Here is a 10,992-nt window from a genome sequence, read left to right as displayed (position 1 = left end):
GTCATGTGGATAATGATGAGGTGGATGGGATATAGGGGTCTCAAGGCCAAATGCCATGGGCTCAATGGTGGTAATGATGAGGGATGTCCACATATTTGGGTGTATAGATGTAGGAGGGAGCAATCATGGTACATGAGTTATCCTAGCCTTTGTTTTTCCACCCTTTTTCATTTTCCTTTTGCCTTTCATTGATTTTTCATTTATTTTACTGCTTGGGGTTTTAGGGGATGAGAGCATGATGTGTATGATATAACAATGATTATCCCCTTAAGGTTGAGAAGTTCATCGCCCATTAGGGGTTGGGACATACATGGGTTCCTTAATGATGTAGGGGGCACTCATAGGGGCCCTAGGAACTAGGGTGATGGCCATAATGATAAGGGGTAGAGCTCATGTTTGGCTTTTTCCCACATTCTAAATTTTATTGTCTCAACCATATTTTGCATTTTGTGGTATTATTTCCTTTTGTATGTGGCCATAATATGCTTTTATCTTTTTTTTAGTTGCATCAACCTCTGGGGCATCATTCTAGGCCTGACCCAGACGTGGACAAGGGGAGGGGAAATACCAAAGCCTTGTGGACCCAGAGGGGGAAGATGATGAAATAGGGCATGTAATGTGCGGAGGGGATTGAAAGATGCAGAACGGGAAAACGGGACCACACTACCAAAATTGGGGTTTCCCAAGTAGTGCCCATCCTAAAGTTGTAATCTAGTAGGGGAGATCCCACGAGAGTAGGGTTGAGGATTAGTCCCCCATTTAAGGTGAGGGAACAAGACTACAATCAAAACTCTTCCTCCTTCCAAGTCACCCAATAATCCATACCTAAGTGTGCCCAAGAAAAACAAGCATAAGCATTCGATTGCATAATGAAAAATCATACCTTTAGGATTGGATGGTTCACCTTCAAACATACGATCTCGACAGATGGGCAAGGGGACATATGAATGGATTAGGGAGTAGAGTGTTTTTTTCCATGGCACTAAAGAATCTAGGTTAGGATCTTAGAATCTCTCTCTGACACTACCAACTCAAATGACACAACAAACTGCTTTGCATAGCGGAATATAAGCAACAATAAGTCAACACATGCACAAATAGACAACTCTTTACAATTTTTCAATAACCCAACTTCGTTATATTAACAAACTGTAATACAATTGTCTAGGGCTCCCATACTAGGGATCATGGCCCTCATACAATCACTGATACAAGAATATACAACTAGGGTTTGGTGTCAACAACTATGACAACCAATCTACCCTAAACAAGATACAAACTGACCTACTAGCTGATGTAGTGCACCATCACAACTCCTCTTGGTCGTACCCTGAACACATATGCTGGTCCTTTTGCTCTCGATCTGCATTAACACCAGTCTGCCTCTATCAATGAATCCTTCTCCTTTAGGTCACTGAACGAGGCTTCCAATCTGCCCTCTAGCTGATCATTAGTCCATCAACAAATCAACACATAGGGTCTTCTTGTGAGTTGTTCACAACTTCGTTTGTGAACAACTCCTAGACTACCCACTGTTGCTCCTCAACTCTTAGGGACTTCTTCCCTCTATTTCCTTCCTGTGCTGCTCCAATGAGGCAAACTTAGGGCATGGAGGGCTTCCCTCTATCATTGTAATATGTCCTCTTCAACAAACTTGGGCTAGACAAACTGCTCCCTTGACTTCCTTCTTTTGTCCTTCAAAGATTAGTCCCTGAGCTTCTTCAAATCTGCCTCTCCTAGCAGACCTAATATCCTTCTCAGATCTGCACTTAGGGCACACAAGGTAATCTACTTGCTGCCCTCTAAATAGCCACAAGATGACCTCCCAAACTGTCCTAAACTAGGATCCCAATCTTGCTCCCTTCCTCCTAGAAGACATCCTCTTCTGCTCTCTGAAACACCTTGTATCTGAGCTATACTTCTCTGTAGAACTTGGACCTATCTAGGGCATCTTACACTTGCACAAAACACTGATTTCTCACCTCCACAAACCTCCTTTTGCTGTGCTCTTGCTGGGGATAACTGCGACCTAGTTTAGGGAGCCTAGTAGGCTACTTGGCCTCCCAAAACAGAGCTATCTCCCACCTACAATCACAATAGAAAAACTTCGGCCCAAACAGAGAAATTATCACTGGTTTTATGCTCAAAATTACCTTAAAAACTTCGGCTTGTTCTCCACAAAGCTTCCTCTCCTTTGCTGCGTTTTTTTGCCCAAACCATGCCCAAAACAGTCACAAGAATAGACCTCAAAACTTCATCCTATTCTCTCCTTTGTTCATGCTTTTAGGGTTGTGACTCTTTTAGGATAGTTGACCTTCTATTTCAGTGTTCACATGAGGAACGAGCACCTTGATTGGATGTGGAATGAGGCTCCCCGTCATTCCATTTATATACTTCTCTAGGGTAAACAATCAACCCATCCAAATGTCTTCTCAAGTCAAGGCCGGCTTGAATCTTCAGCCATTTAGCCCAAATGAAACATAAAAATTATTTTATCTCAATCTACATGGGATCTTTTGGTGCTTGAAGCTGACCTTTGCTCCTCCTATCATCTCCAAGTGCCATGTCATCAAAATCAAGCTTGGTTTTGGGTCCACTGCTACGAGGAATTCTTGCTCACTAGAATTTACCAATTGAAGACACATTTATGTGTATAACAATATATATTTTATTATTCAATATTCGATGATGATTTACAAGTGCTTGGGCAGTTCTCCTTTATAGGAGTTGATTGGCCACAAGGCTAAAGATATGTCTTTTGACATAAGTGCCCTTTCAAAACTAATTGGGCAACTTAACTTAATTTAATTTATTTATTAATTATTAATTAATATTTATTTATTATTATTTTATTATATATACATATAGTTATGAATATTTTATTCATAACATTGCCTCTCTCTTAAAAATGCTTTGTCCTCAAAGCATAGGCAATGTTGGGTGTTGCTAGAGAAAGCGTTTTGTCTCCCATGATGAATCTTCTTCTGGTAGTTTTTTTCCATTTGATAAGGTACTCCTTAATAGTCTTGGATTGTAGTACCTTCTCTCTGGTAGCGAGTATGCCTTCAGGTTCTAAGATGATCATTCTTTCTTTGTTAGTCTCGGGTATCTTTGTTTGAGTTGTTTGATTTCCCCCAGTACGTTTTTGAGACTTGATACATGGAATGTGTTGTGGATTTGACAATTGTCTGGTAGCTTCAGTCCATAAGCCACGCTACTTATTTTTTTGATTATTTGGTATGGTCCATAATATTTAGGAGATAACTTATTTTTCCCTTGTTTTAATGATAACTGCTTATAGGGTTGAAGTCTAACAAAGACCCAATCTCCTTCTTCGAACTCTCTTTCGGTGCGGTGCTGGTTGGCTTGTTGCTTCATTCTATTACATGCCACTGTTAGATTTTCTTTTAACAAGTTAATAATTCTTTGGCTTTCTTTTAAGTGGTTCCTTACTACTTGAACCTTAGAATTGTGTAGTGCAAAATCCTTCCACCTAGGTGGTTCATAGCCATATAGGGCTTGGAAGGGAGTCATTTTAGTTGAAGTATGATAGGTGGTATTGTACCACCATTCTGCTAGGTGTAGCCACTGAGACCATTTGTTTTGTTTGTCGGTGACGAAACAACAGAGATATGTTTCCAAACATTTATTTACAACTTTAGTTTGACCATCTGTCTGGGGGTGATAAGCCAAACTCATGTTGAGAGATATTCTTGCTTGGTGGCAGAAATATTTCCAAAATTTGCCTTTAAATTTTGCATCTCTATCATTGACAATAACCTTGGGAAAACCATGTAGTTTGTAAATGTTTTTACAAAACACTTCTACAATTTGCTTAGTTGTGTTAGTTTTTTGATTGCCATGAAGTGGGCATATTTGGTGAGTTTGTCTACTACGACAAATATCTTGTCCTTACCATCAGACATAGGTAGTCCTTCAATGAAATCCATCGAGATTTCCTCCCATTTTTTATTTGGAATATGTAATGGGTGTAGTAAACTAGGATTTGGGATATTTTCACCCTTATTTCTCTGACAAACATCACATTCCATGACATATTTTTGGATTTCCTTACTCATACCCTTCTAGTAGAATGATTGTCGAATGTTGTAGTAGGTTTTGAAGAATCCAACATGCCCAGTTGCTGGAGAACTGTGAGATTCTTTTAGAATTTTCATTCTAAATTTGGATGATGGAGTTAGATAAATTCTACCTTTGTACCATAATATGTCATTTTTCCATTCAAAGTTGGCATATTGACTGATATTTTCAATCATAGCACCACAATCCAAATCTTTGGCATACTCAACTCGTATTTCATCTAACCAGTTAGGAACAATTACCAAGGCAACGCATGTTGTGTTGTCCTCATATTTTCGTGAGAGTGCATTAGCTACGACATTTTCCTTTCCCTTTTCTCTAGAAATGTGCATTTTTTCCCAGCACAGCCCTCTAGGACTATTTTGCACATTTCTGAGGGGTAGTGACTAGTGGACTAGAAAATTACGCAATGCAGTCCCTAGGCTTGCAGTCACTCCCATCTGGAATTTCTCATTACACAATCCTAGTAGCCAGCAGCTAGTCTGGATTGCGTATTGTGCAAGTCCAGCAAAACTAGTCTTGCATCCCAAACAACCCACATTGTCTTTTTTTTAGTTCTGGTAGCTAGTCACCCAGCCTCTAAGAAGAAATTGCACAATATTTCCAATCAGTTCCTAGGTATGTGTTGTGTCATTCCCCGAATTTGCTTTATTTTTTGTTAACAGATTTCTTTCCATGCATGTTGCTTGTCTCCAAATCTTTTAGTTCTTCATTAGACTCAATGGCTTATAAGAGAATAGGATCACCGGACACTGATGGAAATGCAGCTTGAGTAGTAGTGAAAGCTTTGTTAGGGAGCGGCTGAGTGAGTGCCCGGCGTGTCAAATATCGGGCATATGCCTTGCTAAATACTGTGCGGGTAAAGAATAGACAGTCCCCTCCTCTGCGCCCCTCCTTGAACCTTGACTTTCTTGTCCCCAGCCCTACTGGTTGTACGTTGGAATCCAAACCAACACAAGCTTGCCCGTATATATATATATATATATATATTCCCAGGGGAGACAGTGCAATATTTTTAGGTCGAATGCTAAAACTTTCTCCATCCACTTTTGCTATTCTGTTGATAATGTTCTTTGTTGAAGTACAAATTGAAGACTATTGTGATCGGTTCGGATTGAGAACTTACTTTCAAGCAGGTACTGTCGCCATTTAGTTAAAGCGTGTATGATGGCAAGAATCTCCTTTTGGTAAGTTGCTTTCAAGCTTTCCTTTTTATTAAGATTCCTTCAAGGCTATAGGATGGTTGCCTTGCATTAATTTTGCTTCAATTCTAAATGCTGAAGCACCACATTTGACTATGAACGGTTTGGAGAAATCTGGAGTTGCTAGTACCGGTGTGGTTGACATCACTTCTTTTAGTTTCTCAAAGCATTCGTCTGCCTGGTTATTCCATTGGAAAGCGTTCTTTTTTAACAAGTTTGTTAGTGGCACAATCAAATGTGCATAGTTATTTATGAACCTTCTGTAATATCCAGTTAAACCTAGAAATCCTCTCAGTTTTGATATGTTCTTGGGTTTGGGTCATTCTTTAATCACTTTAATTTTGTTGGAGTCCACTTTGACTCCTTCCCTGGAAATGACGTGTCCCAAGTATTCAACTTCCTTTTGCCCAAAGGTACATTTTGATAACTTGGCATAAAATTGATTCTTCTCCAATACGAAAAGTACTTCTCTAGATGCTTGAGGTGCTCCTTCCACGTTTTGCTGTAGATGAGGATATCGTTGAAGAAGACTAATAAATTTTTTCACAAGTATGGATAGAAGAGTTCGTTGATGGTTGCCTGGAAGGTGGCTGGTGCATTTGTTAAACCAAATGGCATTACCTTAAACTCATAATGCCCTTCATGAGTCTTGAAGGCAGTGTTTTCGACGTCTTCTAATCTCACTCGAATTTGATAGTAGCCTGATCTCAAATCTAATTTTGAGAAATATTCTACGCCATGGAGTTCGTCTAGCATCTCATCAATGAATGGAATAGGGAATTTGTGTTTAATAATAATTTTGTTTAATCCTCTGTAATCTATACACAACCGAAAAGATCCATCTTTCTTCCTGACTAATACTACTGGTGCAACATATGGACTTCTACTTTTTGTAATGACTCCATGCTTTAACAGATCTTGTATCAGTCTTTCTATTTCTGTTTTATGATGATGGGGGTAGCGATATGGTTTTACATTTACTGGTGTCGAATCTGGTTTGACTTCAATGATATGTTCAATTTTCCTTTCAGGGGTAATTTCATCAACAATTCTTGAAAAACCTTGTCATATTTTTGGATTAGGGATGTAATTTCAGACTGTTGGTGAATCCCTTCCATCGATAATAGTTCTAACTGTTGACATTGTGCGATGAATACTGAGGCTCCTTTGCGAATAAGCTTCTTCATTTGCTGAGCATAAATGACTTGGGTAGGTGGAGCTTGGAATCCGAACAGTTTATACTTCCTTCCATCCATTTTGTACTTAATGAACTGTTTTTGGTGATTTGCAAAATACGTCCCTTGTGTTCACAACCATTGTACTCCTAAGATGACATCTACACCTCCTACAAAGACCATATAAAAACTGGACTCCATTTCATATTCGTTCAGTTGCATTTTAACTTTATGGCACTTTCCTACTCCATCTATTCATTTTCCATCTGCCACCATAACTTTTAAAATTTCCTATGGGATAGGAAAAATGTTTAGTCTTTTTGCGACACTGACATCTATAAAGTTGTGTGTACTTCCTGAATCTATTAACACAATAACGTTCTGCTTCGTAATATGTCTTTTAAGCTTTAATGTTTGTGGTTGAGCTATCCCTGTGATAGCTGCTAGAGAAATTCTTGGCATACTCTCTTCTTCTGGATTTGAATTAGGAGTCTCATTTTCTGCATTGTTTTCTTCGTCGGATCTATTACTCCTATAGTAATAGGTGTCATATTTTATGATTGACTAGTTGAGCTCTATAATATGTTCATCCTTTCCTTGCTATAAAGGTTTCCATATTATCAAAAAATAAAAAATAAAATTAAAAAATATAAAGAGGGTATACCCTAAAAGAAAAATCAAAGGGTGAAAAAAAAATAAATGGTTAAAAGAAAAAAGGAGAAAAAATGAACCCCAAAAAGGAAGACCAAGAAAGTGCGCAAGTCCAAAATGCCACTACTATTTCATTTTCTGTAAATAAAGCATCATGTACAGCTTGTTGAAACTTTTTGCTACAATTGATGAATGGCCAAACAGCTTAATCTTGGCTAGTTCATGTTTGAATTCCTTGTTTTAGAGATAGAGAATAAAAATATATCCAAATTGTTTAATCTTGGCAGATAAGTAGATAGGTAGAGAAGCAAAGGAGCTCAACAGTTTAATCTGAGCCCTTGGATGTAATAAGTGCAGACTTATGTAGGCTTACCATGAAAGGAAAAGAAAAGCTGAAAATGGTTTGCTAGTCTAAGTGCACCCAAGTAAAAAAAGAAAAAATGTTGGGCAAAGTAGGCAGGGTAGGTAGATTGTTGTTGCAGAATGAGACTTGTGATAGGTTTTGTCTCTTAAAAAATGTGTTAACTTACACTTCTATCACAAAGTACTATGGCAGACATTACTCTTGGAGCAGCCCAAGCGAGGCATGACTAACTCCCCTTCACACTTCCCCCCAATCACTTACTAATCTCTCCGCAAAGATATTAAGATCTGCTTAATATCCCTCTTAAAAACTCATTTCATTTCATAACATTTGCCTAAGTAAAACTTTGTTGAACTTAGGAAAATGGCTACATTCCGCATATAAACTCTTTTTCCCTTTAGCCTAAGTTTATCACTTAGAGCTTCCCATTTCATAAATCATATTAATTTCCTAACTTTTATTATGTAAATCCCGAAATAAACCCTTTCCTGTATTATATTAATATATTAAAAACCCAAAAAAATATATGTATCCCCGCCCCGATTAACTATAACCGTATATCACTGTACAAACAGGGATTAATGGTTTATTTGGAACTGATTAATAACCAACCGCGCGCAAAACCTTGGGATTAATCAGCATCAGGGTTGATTAATAACCAAACCCCGAACCATTGAAATTACGCCTGATACCTTTATAAAACATTGTTTAAATGTGTCGGCCCTGCAAGTTAAACCTCCCACCATCTCCATTCAGCGCCCGCCGTCCGATCTGGACCTCACCATCTGACGACTGTTATCCATTTCGCACCCCCCTCAACTGCTGAACGTTACCTCCCGAGGAACTGGTGGTATTGCTCCCGTACCGCTGCCACACGTTGCTCTCCCGACGTGTTCACTAGCCCTTCGCCCAAAACCACCCAAGCCCAAAAGCGGTGCGGGAAAAAACCATTTACCGCCCTCCCCCCCCTCGCTGACGTCACCTGCCACGTTAGATGTCCTCTACTTACATCACCTGCTGACATCACTGCCACGTCATCTGTCTCGTACCCCCTGCTGACGTCATGCTTGCGTCATCCGTCCTTGAAACCAAAATTTCCCGCCAAAAAATTCTTTTTGTCGAATAAAGGGGAAAAGAGTCATTTTTGTTATATTTTTGCTATAAACTGTGTTCCGGGCACAACAAACGACTGACTCAGCTCCAGTTTTCCGACCGCCTCTTCATCAGAAAAGCCACAACGAGCTCCGTAACCTGCCTTTTAACCTGCACAGTGCATTTTCTTCCTCTTTTAACACAGTTGAAGGCAAAAAGAAGGATTTCTAAGCTCGCAGAAGAGGGAAACAGAGATAAACAGGGATACTTGTTGCCCCAGCCAATGTGAACCTTCCGAGACAAGAATTGCCAGAGAAAGGCGGTGAGCAGGGGTCAGTTCAGCCTTAAAGAAGATGAAAACAAGTCAAAGAGTATCAGAGGAGCATTAAAGAGTATCAGATCAAAGTCACAGAAATATCAGATCAGCCATGAAGAGTATCAGTGCAGAATTAAAGGCAAATCAAATCAGAATTAAAGAGTATTAGAGCCGAAAAAATGAAGTAGATCAGAATTTAAAAGCGCAGTTAAGACAGGCAGATGTGCAGAGCTACTGCAGGACAGCTGCAAGCCGAACCCTAAAGAGCCAGCCTCCAGCACAGCATAAGTTAGCCGCTTCTATGATTACTTGTAAATTACTTTAGGTTAAAATCTAGATATTATCTCACAGCCTTTATGAGATATTTGTTGTACATATTTTGTTGTATAAATACCCCCTTCATCAGAGTTTTGAAGAGGTTGGGTGTGCGTGGATTTTCTAGACTTTGCTGTAAATACTGAAACTTTGGAATAAAGAGCTGTTGGAAACAAACTGTTGTCTGGCCTACTGGATGAGGAATTGATGCAGAGGACTTGTCACAGAATTCTTGAATCAAACTTCGGATCAATAAGTCCCCTATATCTTACGTTTTACAGTTTTCTGAGTTTTTATATCATCTGTGTTTCATAATCTGAATGATAAAGAAAAGATTAATTTAGAATATGCTTAGCTGCACTCTGTTTTCAGTCTTTATTATTCTCTGTGTTTTCTCCAGAATTAGTATAAACAGTGAATTCTTAATTGCTCCTGTTTCCTGATTCTCTCATATTGATTATTTGATAAAGAATTCTTAACTGCTCTTTGTCGATAAGCATCCATTTTCCCTCTTTCAATATGTTGAAGGATTTCTAACTGCCCTTCACCCATTTGAGCTCATTCCATCTATTTCCAGCCTTTAAATTGTTCCATGTTTGACTACCTTGCTCTGTGGTGCCATCCTCTGTTAAGAAACCAAATCCAGAAAGCCATCTTCTTTTGACTCCATCATGCCCAATGGACTGAACTACTCAGTTTTACCTCACTGTTCTATTGAATCTCACCACCCAAACTCAAAACAAAACCCTTGTACTTCATAACTAGCCTAATACCTTGAAAACAAAGCTAAATAAAAAAGAAAGAGCCTTCTCTGGATACAGATTGGCTAGATTCTGTATCTAAAAGATTGTTCTGTGGTTAACTCGACCGTATTCCCTTTCTTACAGCTTTTGGGAACAACCTGAGTGATAACATCATTGGCGACTCCACTGGGGAATGAATAATTGTTTGTTACTATTGCTTATTTCACACGCTATAGACAGAGCCTGAAGTTAGCCAGGTAGCCTTTGAAATGCTCTTGCTTTGCAATTGCATCAGTAAATGAATGCTGCTCCAGTCTAACTCTGGTTTAGCTTATGGATTGAACATCTAGTTTCAAATACTTGAACAGTTCTTCTTGTCAAATAAAGTCTTTAAGAAAGTTTAAATCTCATATCAAAAGCCTCTTAAAGAAATCATAAAAGTTGTTTTGAAAAATCATAAAAAATCGAAATAATCAGAAAATACTCAAAAAATTGGTTTCTTGGAGGACTAAATCTCTTCCTCAGAACTGTTTTACATGTTTAGATCTGATCTGTGATGGTGGACAGGGATCAGACACACAAAGGTTAAAATCATCCACCTGGCGACTCCACATCAATTTCACAATCAAGACTCCACTGGAGAAATGAACCTGAAAGAACTGTATGAAAAGATCAGGCTTTTGACTTGGATTGTTATCCAAGACATTATGTTCTTTCTCATTGATAAGATTTTTCAATGTATATTGTATTTTAGAGATGATTTTAGATTAAATTTTTATTATTTTCCTTTGAGAAATATAGATGCAAAGTCTCCTTACACATTTGAACAGTAGTCTTCTAATTCTTATGAAGATCATTTTTCAGTTAAGGAGAATTCAAACATTAGGACTAATCATCCAATCCCTGAACATATTCCGGTACCTCATAAAGTTCCTGATAGGTATAAACCACTCATTTTTCCTCCTACACTCCATGCTTTCCCTAACGATTATCCCAAGTATCTCCCTAGGTTTGATGGAGAGAATGGTGTCAC

The sequence above is a fragment of the Pinus tabuliformis genome, chromosome 3_1 (assembly GCF_031772625.1).
Source record: "Pinus tabuliformis cultivar Carrire ecotype Pingquan chromosome 3_1, CPIR1, whole genome shotgun sequence".
NCBI lineage: Eukaryota > Viridiplantae > Streptophyta > Pinopsida > Pinales > Pinaceae > Pinus > Pinus tabuliformis.
Note: the sequence above shows the minus strand (reverse complement) of the source record.